The sequence below is a fragment of the Rutidosis leptorrhynchoides genome, chromosome 4 (genome assembly GCF_046630445.1).
Source record: "Rutidosis leptorrhynchoides isolate AG116_Rl617_1_P2 chromosome 4, CSIRO_AGI_Rlap_v1, whole genome shotgun sequence".
In the NCBI taxonomy this organism is placed as follows: domain Eukaryota; kingdom Viridiplantae; phylum Streptophyta; class Magnoliopsida; order Asterales; family Asteraceae; genus Rutidosis; species Rutidosis leptorrhynchoides.
Window position 1 is genome coordinate 596,961,756 of NC_092336.1, and position 12,566 is coordinate 596,974,321.

The window sequence follows — 12,566 nt, forward strand, 5'->3', positions numbered from 1 at the left end:
CAACCCGACCCGTTTGCCAGGCTTAGTGAGGCTTAGTGAGAGTACAGTTTTAGCCTCAAGTTCATTAAAAAAAGCATGTCAAATAGGGGCACTGTGCCCAATGGGTTTAAAACTTGCTGCAAGTATCATCTCATGTAGTCAAATGTTTAGAACCCTAAGAAATGCTTTATTCAAACAAAGTATTACAGTAATATAGGGGTTTTTATCATCAAAATTCATATTCATATATTAGCCATTTATGATGATATTAAAAAAACATGAAATTGTCAGTATCGATGGGCCATTCCAGCTATAGATTTTAGCATCAACTAATAAGTTATAGCCAAATATACATATTTCTAAACGAAAGTTAAGATTAGTAATAAGATGATATAAAGGGTTTACGTTACATGTATATATAAAACACACTAGGATCCATGCCCAAAGTAGAAAGGTAGCATGGTAGGTAACAGGCCAAATTGGTAATTAGGGAATTTGAGAGACTAATGAACATGGAAAATATGTATATCTAAACTTTCCCTCATTTATAATGAATCAAGACATGACTGAAGTCACCAAGTCACCAGTCTGATATTAATCAAAAGCAAGGAGCCAAGGAGGTTGTAACATCGAATATGAAACCATACACTGCACAAAACTTTGCAAAAGCGTTAGCCGAAAGATAAATAATAATCCGTGTTTGGTGGATTTCAGTATATGTCAAAATTTGGTACCTTCGCCCCATATTTAACTGCATCTTCCAAGCTATTATTGCGAATTCCTAACCATGTTTCCGGTAACAAACATAAACTTCATAACAGACAACAAACAAAAAACTCATATTAGACAATATGGACAATGGCCAAACTGACATTATCCACCACTATCATGTAATGGTGTGTGATTTATCACTTTATGAACTGGTAATAAGCTGATGATATCCTGCTTTTTAAAAATAGTGAGAAAAATTTAAATCAAATCTCAATATCATTGTGATTGCTTGCACATGCGATTTACCACATTTTCAACCTCGGCCACCATCGTTTGAATGGTAGTTTCTCTAAATCCTTTTCTTTCACATCTTCAAACCGACCAAGCAATGTCGCTAGGCTTCTCTATTCTTTTGGTATTCCTTTTGTTGAATTGAACTTGGAACCTTTATTCTTCCCTACACAACATCATAAACGTAATTAAGAACTTTCTCACCTTTCAAAACAGAGTTCATTTAAAATTTTAGTATGTAACTTATAGTAGTTCCTACAATATCAGTAGTTCTTACAGTGTTTTTCTTGTTGGTTTCTTTGATGAGTGTTGTTATTCGATACACTAATTGGCTTTAAAATCCAACCATGCCATTATCTTCCTGATCAATAAAAAAAAGTATTACTTATCCAAAATGGTATTGGTATTAAATTTTTAAACCCAAGTACTAAAAACATTGATGTCTGGAATTGAAACCTTGTGAGTTTGCCCCGCCAAGATACGGATCATATCAATCTTCGCTCAATTTAGTCAAACAACGACAATGACAGAGTATTTCATCATTACAGCCTTAACAGTTTTGATCAAAATTAGAGTTTATAGTTTTGGAGATGGCAATAGAATAACGGAAGAAGCAGCAACATTTTTTTATCATAATATCATCATCAACATCATCAAATTTTATTTCTAAATAACAACTACAACTACGACTTCAACACAAATGAATGTGTTAATTGCTATAAATGTACTTAAGATGGGTGTGTTTGGTATTGTTTATTTTAAATGTTTATCCATTAATGACGTGTTAGGTATTGTTTATTTTAAATTTTTACACTGATTGCTGCTCATATGTGTAAGTCTAGCTTTTTTCATTTAACTAAACACACAAAAACAAAGAGGCAGAGTAAAGTCACAGTTGAAAGCTTTGTTGATCAGCCTTAATTGTGGAAAATCTTTAGCAGCAAAAAGGCATAGCAACCCTTTAAACATAAGGGAGGGTTGAGCTCTCAACTAATGTCGTACCTTAAAATTTCCTCATCCATGTTGATAAGGATTTCCTCATAGCTTTTGTACAATTACCATAACAGCTATAATTTGCTTTCTCCTAAAGGATCAAAAGGGCCTAACAACCAACACGTGCACTTAGTTTTGAAGACTTGTATAAAAAAAAATTCTAAACCTTTATAAAGCTGGAGGAAGCACATTTCCTAGATAGTTAAAGGCTTACCGTCTTTAGGAACATGCAAACCACAAGAAATAAAAGCATGTTCGAATAGATTCCTTGCCTTAAAGATTCCATCAGGTCAGAATTGTTGGGCCGAAACTTCTAACTTTTTATAGTAATGAAAGAAAATTGTTACCCCTTGTTAAGCTCAACGGAGTACCTTTTTTTTTTTTTTAAACAAATTGTGTAAGTTAAAGCACCGTATTGTAAAAGTTACCTACAATACAATCATGAAAAAAGGAGTATTGATGATTCCAAAAAGGGGCACATTCCTATACACAAATGAGCAAGCAAGTGACCTAAGCCATGTAACATCTTACTAACAGATTAATTACTCGCATGATGTTCATTCGAATTCCATTGATCAAATTCTTTACGTAAAGTAATTTGTTGTTAAAGATCAGATTAACGATATTAACTCGTATAAATTTTGACATTTAATTAAACACGTACTCACGTAGTGTGTATCATGTTGATTTCACTAAAAAATATTACCTTCGTCTCAGCCTTGTTCGAGATACTCAATTGTCAATTTTATAGTAAAGCAATGAAATATACACCTTAAAATATAGCAACTAACATATATATGTAAAGTAATGAACTAACACCAGTTGCAGGGTAGCATGTGAGGCTAATATGCTTAGCAATGTTAGCTATTGATGCACGAAGTAGAAAAGTATTACAGTACAGCATGCGCCATCAACTCAGCCCCGATATAACTCTAGACTAATATCGATGTGTAGAATCAAATATCAGAACATTAAAAGAAGGTATCAAATATTAGAAAAGTGACTGACATTTTATATGTTGACAAAAAAACATAAAATATACTCACCAACGCATTTCATCAAACATTTCTTGAGCATTTTATAAACCACCAGTTATCAATCACTCAGATTTTGGAAAACTTCAAACCGATAAGATCACAATTGAATGGAAGATTAAATTTTAATAAGTAATTACATCTATTAGAATTTGGTGTAAGATCACAGATTAATCACAAGAAAAGTAATTTTCTCAATCCATTAAAATCAATGGAATGTCTTAATCGAGAAAAATAAAAATACAAATAACATATACAATAATTGATGGAAAGTAACCATTACCTAAGCTATGTGTTGGAAGGGAAGGAGCCTAAATTGACCTTTTTTCTTTGAAAAGAAAAAAAGCAGTACAAGGAGATTAGACTCTCGGATGAGACTAAGTAGCTACCGACCGTTCCGACGCGCCCTTGACCTATCTTGATTAAGACCGAAACCTATCTAATCGAAAGTGGGGCCTAGAATTGTCGATAATTTTGACACCATAATTAGCTACACGAATAGACCTCATAACATAAGCAATGAATTCTACAGTAACATATTGTGGAGTAACAAAGAAAAAATAAGTAAATAAATAAAGGGTGCAAGTAATACCAAGAATTACCTCATTAAAATGTTGGTAGAGGATAGACCTGGCAATCGTGACCCATACACTGAAATTCGGGTCAAATGGGTTAAGCTTTCAGGTCAATTGGGTCTTGAGAAAAATTAAGTCTAAAAATATAAATCAAAACTTAAAAAATGATCCAAATGAGTTTCTCTCCAACCTATTGAGTCCTATAAAAAAAAATGAAGGAACGGGTCTAATGGGTATCAATACTCAAAGATCAATAAATAGAAATGGGTCTAATGGGTTTTGTGAATGGGTCAAATGGGTCAAGCACAAAAAGTTTCATTCGTCAAAAATTTATGAGAGCATTCATGGTTATATCATTTATTATGTATATTAATAGTTCTTACGTATATATAATAAATAATAATAACTAAAATTATGTAATAAATGTAAAAAAAAGCGATGTAACCCATTTGACCCATTTGACCCAACTGACCTGTGACCCGTTTCGACCCGTTACCCAAACTGACCCAACCTGACCCATTTTGACCCGTTTAAAAATTGACCCGTTTGACCTATGACCCATTTCAACCCAAAACCATTTTGACCCGTTACCCAAACCGACCCAACCTGACCCGTTTGCCAGGCATAGTAGAGGATCATAGTTATTTCATGATAGCGGCACAATTATAAGTAGAAGTAGCTTATCTGCAGTTAACAACCTTCTAGTGTTCATTGAAAAGTTATTCAGGGCGTACATCATCAATTAAACTGGATAACCAAATGCAAAACTAATATTACCATTCTTCATATACATAAACAAATTAAAGGACTAAACAAACAAAAAGGCAAACAACATATGCAAATCTTGATTTAATTTTTTTCTTTTTTGCAAACCTTACTTGTTTTCAAAGTATATGCTAGGCAAGATCAGTTGGTAATATCATAACTCCGGCAGCAAACAAACCCAATTCTAAACTTAGATCGAACTCCTCGATTGACTGAAAATATAAGGAGAAAACGGTAAGATACAGAATACATCGCAACCCAATTGATAAGTTGATGATAAAAAAACATCAAGCATATTGTGGAAACAGAAACCTATGGCACTAACAACCAAATGCAATAGATGCCAACTAATACAGTTCATTAGTCTGCAAGAATGATTAAGAAAAGATGAATACAATAACTTACGATTTAGTCGTAGATATTACTCCTTACAGAATACCCGATGTTTCACCGATGACGGGAAAAAGATCAAAAAATAAACCCACTGCACAATCCTATAAAAAAACAGTACAATAGAAATTGGTAAAATGATAAGGTCTCAATATTTTAAATATTGAACTTTAAAACGGAAATGATATCGTATCAATATAACAGTTGCGGTTTCCTTCTTATGCGTATATTTTGGTAAATGATTGAACTGATATCCGATTAATATGCATTAGTTTTAGTATGATCATTATTATCTTTATAAACCATTGTGAAAGGACCATCATTAAATCATGACCGATTGCATACGAAAGAATATAATATTCCATGAGGTTTAAATGAGATTTAACATTTTGAGACATACCTTGAGGGGCCATAGACTTTAACGCCTTACATAACACCTGCAAGTAAAATCATGAACAACACGCTCAACAAAATTCAAAAAGTGTAAAAGCAACTAAAAAAATTTCAAAAGCATAATCAGTGATAACAATAATGAAAGCATATGAAAGTAACGATTACAACAAAGACTAAAGGCAAATTGTAGGCTTCAACTTTAATCAAAATAATGATAAAAACCTAAAAATTAAGCAAATACCGGTTAACATGAACGATAAATGCAGAAAAAACACATCACCGGAAGTAATCGAAAACAAAATCAAAAACGAAATCTTAGCTGAGAAAAAAGTTACACACGCAAAAAAGTAACGCACCGAATCCGCACTTTGTAACAGAACAACATCAAATCAATCAAAACCTAACACTTAATTCCATAATTAACACATAATAAATATCGAAACTTACAATAATAAATATACGTGACCTTGATTTTAAGAGTACCTGATGAACATGATACGGCGATTGCAAAAGTGTGTCTTTATGAAGACAACGATGATCGTTGAATCTTACCACCAACACCGCTGGTACAGAATCTTTCATTCGTATGCCAATCCAGAATCATGATGGTGGAATTGGCTAGCAACATCATACCAACAACTAAGTGATCTAAGCCACTAATGAAAGAAACGTGTATAAATACATAAATACGTATTATGAAACACCGCACAATACAGGTTACAAAAAAAAAAGTAACAACAAACCTTCGTGTATTCATAGCTAATCAAACAACAAAACCTTATGTGCTTTACGATTCTACAATACGCATTAATTGAAATGCTAGTAATCTCAACTACGTTCATTATGGTTTAAACATAGACAATAACAAGAAATTTAAAATTAGCATCTTTAATAATAAAAAAAAACTCGATAATACAGATCTCCAACAACATTGATCATGCCGGTGATATAAATTTATTTATATCAAAATTACAATTAAAAACATTGATGACATTAAAAGAGTGATCGTTTGCGGTATGCTTCCGTTTCCGGTTAAATTTGTATGTTTTCCTGTTGAATTCATTAACACAGTAATATAGATGGTAGACAAAAAGTCAATAAACATTAATATAGCCAAAAACATATGAAAATCTATGCTTTCTGATCCTTAACCACAATCAATGTGAAGTGAAATTGAATGAGTTGTATTTTGAATCGATTGTAGCGAGATTTTTCGATGGAGATAGAAACAAAAGGGATTAGGCTATCCCGTATTCTTCAACCTCCGCCGTTGTTTCGATTATTCCATCAACCGATTAAACCGGATTTAGAAGTCTGGTTGTCTGGTTTTTTTATGTAGCGAATGAATGAATGATTTTGTGAAACCATATTTCATTGTTCTCTGTCGTGTGTTTTAGGATTATTAGGGGTATTATTGGGTAATTAATTAATGTGTTATAAAATATCTAGATTGTGTTATAAAATATTTAGATTGGATGTTAATTTTATTATTATTATATTTCTTGCATAGTAATATTTTATACTATAAATAGACATGTATGGTAACCATTTAAGGTGCACCATTTCTCTTGAAATATCAATATCAATATTTCTTCTCTCCTTCTTCTCTCTTTTTCTCTCTTTGTTCTTGTAACCATTAAAGGTAGTTATAAGCCTACTGAATTATAACATGTTATCAGCACGAAAAGCTTAGTGTAATTAAAAGATATCTCAAACGATCACGAATCACTAATCAAGGTATGAAATTATTAATAATTTTCAGACTCGAATATATCAAATTTTGGACTACTAACATTTATATTTATGTTATTTAAGTTATATATGGTCGGTTATACCACTTGAATTATATTTCTGTAATCTAACTTTTACTAACTTCACTAACATTTATATTTATGTTATTTAAGTTATATATGGTCGGTTATACCACCTGAATTATATTTTCTGTAATCTAACTCTTATTAACTTCACTAACATTTATATTTATGTTAATAAGACCTCATGATTGTACGCAACACGTCATTTGACAACACGGTACTTTATGTACGCAACACGTCATTTGACAACACGGTACCATGGGTCGAGATTAATTCCGATCAATACGAATACGACGGGGTCTTTATATGTTATCTAACATTTATGATTACTTATGCAATTAATCATTATTTATTTCATGCATACTAATGTTTATTCTTAAATTTATAATTTTAAAAGTTAAAATAAAAAAATAGTTTGTATTTTTATTAAAAGTAAATCTTAAAAGTTAAAATAAGAAAAAGTAGTTTGTACTTTTATTAAAAGTAAATCTTAAAAGTTAAAATACAAAAAGTAGTTTGTATTTTTATTAAAAGTAAATCTTAAAAGTTAAAATAAGAAAAAGTAGTTTGTATTTTTATTAAAAGTATATCTTAAAAGTTAAAGTAAGAAAAAAAAGGATGGTAAAATGGAATAGTTTTTTTTGTCAAAAATGAAGTATTGAAAATGAAGTGGTCTCCTTCTATAACTAAAAAAAATATATATACTTTTATCAAATGAATTTTTTTGTGGCCGACAATTTCAAACACGAGTCCGTGTTTAGTTTATCAAGAATATCTCTTGCTTTGGTGAAAGGTCACGATCACGATATCAGGTGTTGTGAAAGAATTAAAAAATTGGTCAAGTGGCCTTTTAAAAACTAGAAAAAAAATTTAAACAAAAAGTTTTTTTTTATATATTTATAATTTACGGGTAACGTAAAAAAAAAAGGAAGTTTTTTTAAAAAAAAAAAACAAAGAAAGTGTTTAAATGAGTTTTACAGAAAGGGAGAAAGCAAAGTAAAAAAAAAACTTTTTTGTTAATTTTCTAAAATAAGTTATTATTATTCCGAGTTTAACACATATACATATGTTAATTAAAAACAACCTTTTTGTTCTTATGTAGTGTTGGGTTGCAATTTTGGTTGTATGCCATAATTCCATCCAGTAGAGTGACAATAGAAAACTTTTGATGATAATCAATAAAAAACTTTTTTCCAAACTTGTCAAATGTTTTGTTAAAAACGTGACCGTTGAAAAAAGGAGGTTGAATAATAAAACTTAAAAAACAAATTATTTTTTTTAAGAGTGTGCATCAAAATGGCCCGTTTAATAATGGGGAGTAAAAATATAGTCAAATTGTTTCAACGAACAAGGGTTCAATTGGATGTCTCTTAAAAAAAATCCGCGGGTACGGGTGATGGATCCAATGGATCCGCATTCACGACCCGCGGGTGCTATCCCTAATTGTGACAAGTACAAATCAACTAAAAGTCTAAAAAATAAATGCTCTTATAGGGACCAAATGTTCACAATAATTGCCTAAGCTAGATATGAAACAAATAGTTCATAAAAAAAAAAAGGTCGTTGTGCGTTTTCGGGATGATAGCCGAAATACACTTACAAAAGTAGGCCAGCCGTCAATTCTTTATGGCCATATCAACGTAGATCAATAAAATCATTTATGGTTTTGATAAAAGATTAATTAAAAATTAATTGTTTTTTGGTCTTGGATTCTCGGTAACAAAAGCAAAGGTTGTTTTTGGTTGCCACAACAAACAAGACAGAGGTTGTTGACTTTTGTTGTTAAACATGGCACAAGTGAACAATAACAATAGATTATTATTTTTGAAAAGAATAATGATGCGTTAATTTTATTGTATAAAATAAAATTAAAGAAAATGGTTTTCATTGATGACTATGAACAAACGCAAACAAAGTGTTTGTGATATTTGGTGATTAAAAAAAAAAAGTGCATCTAAAGCTTCTACTGAAAATAATATGCATCTAAAGCTTCTACTGAAAATTAATGTGCAAGGTACAACGTATAACTATATGGTCAAATTCATTTGAGCCTTCGGAGTCACAAGTATATGATGTATATATATATTACTCAATTAACAAAATAGTAAATCTAAATTAATTCATATGAATAGTAAAACGAAATTAATTAATTTACTATTCACATAAAAAAGCGCATATGATAAAAAGCGCATCGCATATGATAAGCGCATATGATAAAAAGCGAATATGATGAAAAGCACAACGCATATGATGAAAATCGCATATGATTAAAAGCGCATATGGTGAAAAACACAGCGCATATGATTAAAAGCGTATATGGTGAAAAGGATATATGATAAAAAAAAAAACACATATGGTGATTTATAAAAAAAAAAAAAAAAACACATATGGTGATTAATGGAAAGCACATATGGTGATTAATGAAAAGTATATTGTGAAAAAGAATCACAAATGTTTCTTGAAAGAATTCAAGGTAAGATATATGAACCAATTCATCCATCATGTGAACCATTTTGATATTTCATGGTTCTAATAGACGCATCTAGCGGATGGTCTCATATTTGTATGTTATCAAGCCGTAATATGGCATTTGCAAAGTTTCTTGCACAAATTATTAAATTGAGAACACATTATTCTGATTACACCATTAAAAGGATGAGACTTGATAATGCTGGTGAGTTAACATCTCAAGCATTTAATGATCATTATATATCTACAGGGATTGTTGTTGAACATCCAGTTGCTCATGTGCATACACAAAATTGGTTTAGCTGAATCAATAGATAAACGCTTACAGCTAATAACTAGACAATTGATAATGAGTACAAATCTCTCAATATTTATATGTGGACATGTAAATTTACATGCTGCGACATTAATTCGCATTATACCATGTGAAAGTCGTAAATATTTTCACTTAATACTTGATTTTGGCCAAGAGCCAAATATTTTCTACCTTAAAACATTGGTTGTGCAGTGTATGTTCCAATTGTATCACCACAACACAATAAAATGGTTCTTCAAAGAAAGATGATAATATATTTTGGATATAAAACATCTTCAATCATAAGATATATTGAACCCATGATGGGTGATGTTTTTACAGCACGTTTTGCTGATTGTCATTTTAATAAAACATTGTTCCCTAGATTAGGGGGAGAAATAAAAATAAAAAATAAAATGATGCTTCATGATGTGAACATCAATTAAGGTATATTGAACTCGCACAAAAGAATGTGAAACGAAAGTTCAAAAATAATGCATATGCAAGAACTTGCAAATTAATTACTTTATGCATTTACAGATATAAAAAAGTGACTAAATCATATATACCAGCGATAAATGCTCCAGCTCGAACTGAAATTCCAAAAGCTGGCAATAATGTCACTGTTGAGTCTTTGCCACGCATCAAACGTGGAAGATCAATTGGTTCCGAAGATAAAAATCCTCGAAAAAGAAAATCAGCTGATAATGAGGTAAGAGAAAGTGTTCAAGAAGAACCACAAATCAATATTCCTTCTGCAGAGGATATTGATAAATGTAAATACTAAAATTGCGATAAATTATGCAATATTATGGAACCGAAATGAAACTAAAATCTCTATGAGATATTTTCATATAATGTTACAATGACATCATGAATAAAGATGATGATCTGGAACTAAAATCTGTCATTGAATATACAAAATGGACATGATTGAGCTCAATGGAAAGGAGCAATAAGAGCTGGATTAGAATCGCTCGATAAAAGAAAAGTTTTCGGATCAATCGTTATCACTTTTAAAGATGTGAAACGTATGGGATACAAATGAATTTTTATCCGAAAAGAAATGTGCAAATGAAGTTACAAGGCAAAACTAGACTTGTAACTCAACATTTCCCACAAAGACCAGAAATGAATTAGGAGGAAAAATTATCCTCCTGTAATGGATACAATTACTTATTAGATACTTAATCAACCTGGTAGTTATTTAAATGCATCTCATGAATGTTGTTACTACTTATCTGTATGGATCACTTAATAGTGATATATATGAATATACCTAAAGGGTTAAGGTATCATAAGCATCTAATGTAAAACCCAAGGGAATATATTCCATTAAATCACAAAGATTTCTAAGTGGGTTTATACAAACGGGACGTATGTGATATAACCGATTAAATGACTACTTGATAAAAAAAAAAGGGTATAAATATAAACTTATTTTGCACGTATGTTTTATAAAAACAATGTTCGGATATGAGATCGTAGTTGTTTATGTCAATGTTCTTAACATCATATGAACAAATAAAGAGATCTATGAAATCATTCAACTTCTAAAGAATTATTTTGAAATGAAAGATCTTGAAAAAACCAAGTATTACCTTGGATTGCAAATTGAGCATATGCCTAATGGTTTATTTGTACATCAAACAACTTATACCGAAAAGATTTTAAAACATTTTTTTTTAAAGACAAACTCATTGTTGTTAGATCACTCAATATTGACACTGATCTATTTCATCCCTGCGAAGATCATGAAAATTTTAACAGATCGGAAGTTCTATATTTTAGTGCAATTGAGGTTCTTATGTATTTTATAGATTATACAAGATCTGACATTTCTTTTGCAGTTAATTTGTTGACAAGGTTCAGCTCAGCCCCTACCAAAAGACATTGGAATGGGATCAAACAAATAGTTTGATACCTTCGGGGAACTACTGATTTATAATTATTTTATTCTAACAACTCGAAACAAGATTTGTTTGGTTATACAGATGCAGATTATTTATCCGATCTACATAAAGCTAAATCTCAAACTGGATATGTATTCCTAAATGGAGGCACCGCAATATCATGACGTTCTCAAAACAAACACTTGTTGCAACATCATCAAATCATGCCGAAGTGATTGCATTACATGAAGCTACTCGGGAATGATTTTAGTTAAGATCAATGATACAAATCATTATTGATTCTTGTGGACTAGAACGCTATAAAAGCGTAACAACTATCTATGAAGATAATACAGCTTACATAATACAAATGAAAGAAGAGTATCAAAAATGACAGAACAAAACATAAATGCTGACGAGGCGCTAAAGCTATAAACGGTCTTAACGGTCATAAGTTTGATGGAAAAGAATGGTATATTGGTAAGGCTCAGAAAAAGACTGAAAGGGAATAGGAACTGAAACAACGGTTTGAACAAACCATGAAGGAGACTGTAGACAAATCACGAGGGCCAAACTTGTACATAAAAGATTTAGATGATACAGTTTCAGATGAAAACCTCAGATTTTTCTCATATACTCAAGATATCGTAAAAGACAACCAGATTAAAATGAGATACGTTCAATCAACAACTCTGCTGATCTTTATACCAAAGCACTGCTAACTGCTATTTTCAGAACACACGTTCATAATATTGGCATGAGGCATGTTCAGAAGATGTAACAACTCAGGCGTTGCCTACTTGAGGGGGAGTCAACTTTATGCTGCACTCTTTTTCCCTTAGCTAAAGTTTTATCCCAATGAGTTTTCTTTAGCAAGGTTTTTAACGAGGCAGTACTAGTTATTCTCTAATAAAATTGTCATCCAAGGAGGAGTGTTATAAAATATCTAGATTGTGTTATAAAAT

The 12,566-nt window shown here is 31.1% G+C and overlaps 1 long non-coding RNA gene across 9 annotated transcripts; it reads right to left on the reverse strand.

Moving 5' to 3' along the window:
- Positions 1–325: 325 nt before the first annotated feature.
- On the reverse strand, positions 326–5,768 carry LOC139903909 (uncharacterized). 9 transcript variants are annotated; one of them, XR_011778590.1, is made up of 10 exons: positions 5,615–5,768; positions 5,139–5,175; positions 4,754–4,842; positions 4,462–4,560; positions 3,292–4,330; positions 3,021–3,092; positions 1,259–2,906; positions 997–1,147; positions 714–789; positions 326–627 (listed from the first exon to the last, which is right to left on the reverse strand). It is a non-coding gene; the product is annotated as an uncharacterized lncRNA (long non-coding RNA). The 9 variants fall into 9 exon arrangements; XR_011778591.1 differs by having other exon boundaries at positions 1,259–3,092; positions 3,611–3,659; positions 4,282–4,330; positions 5,615–5,766; XR_011778585.1 differs by having other exon boundaries at positions 1,259–3,092.
- Positions 5,769–12,566: the final 6,798 nt, after the last annotated feature.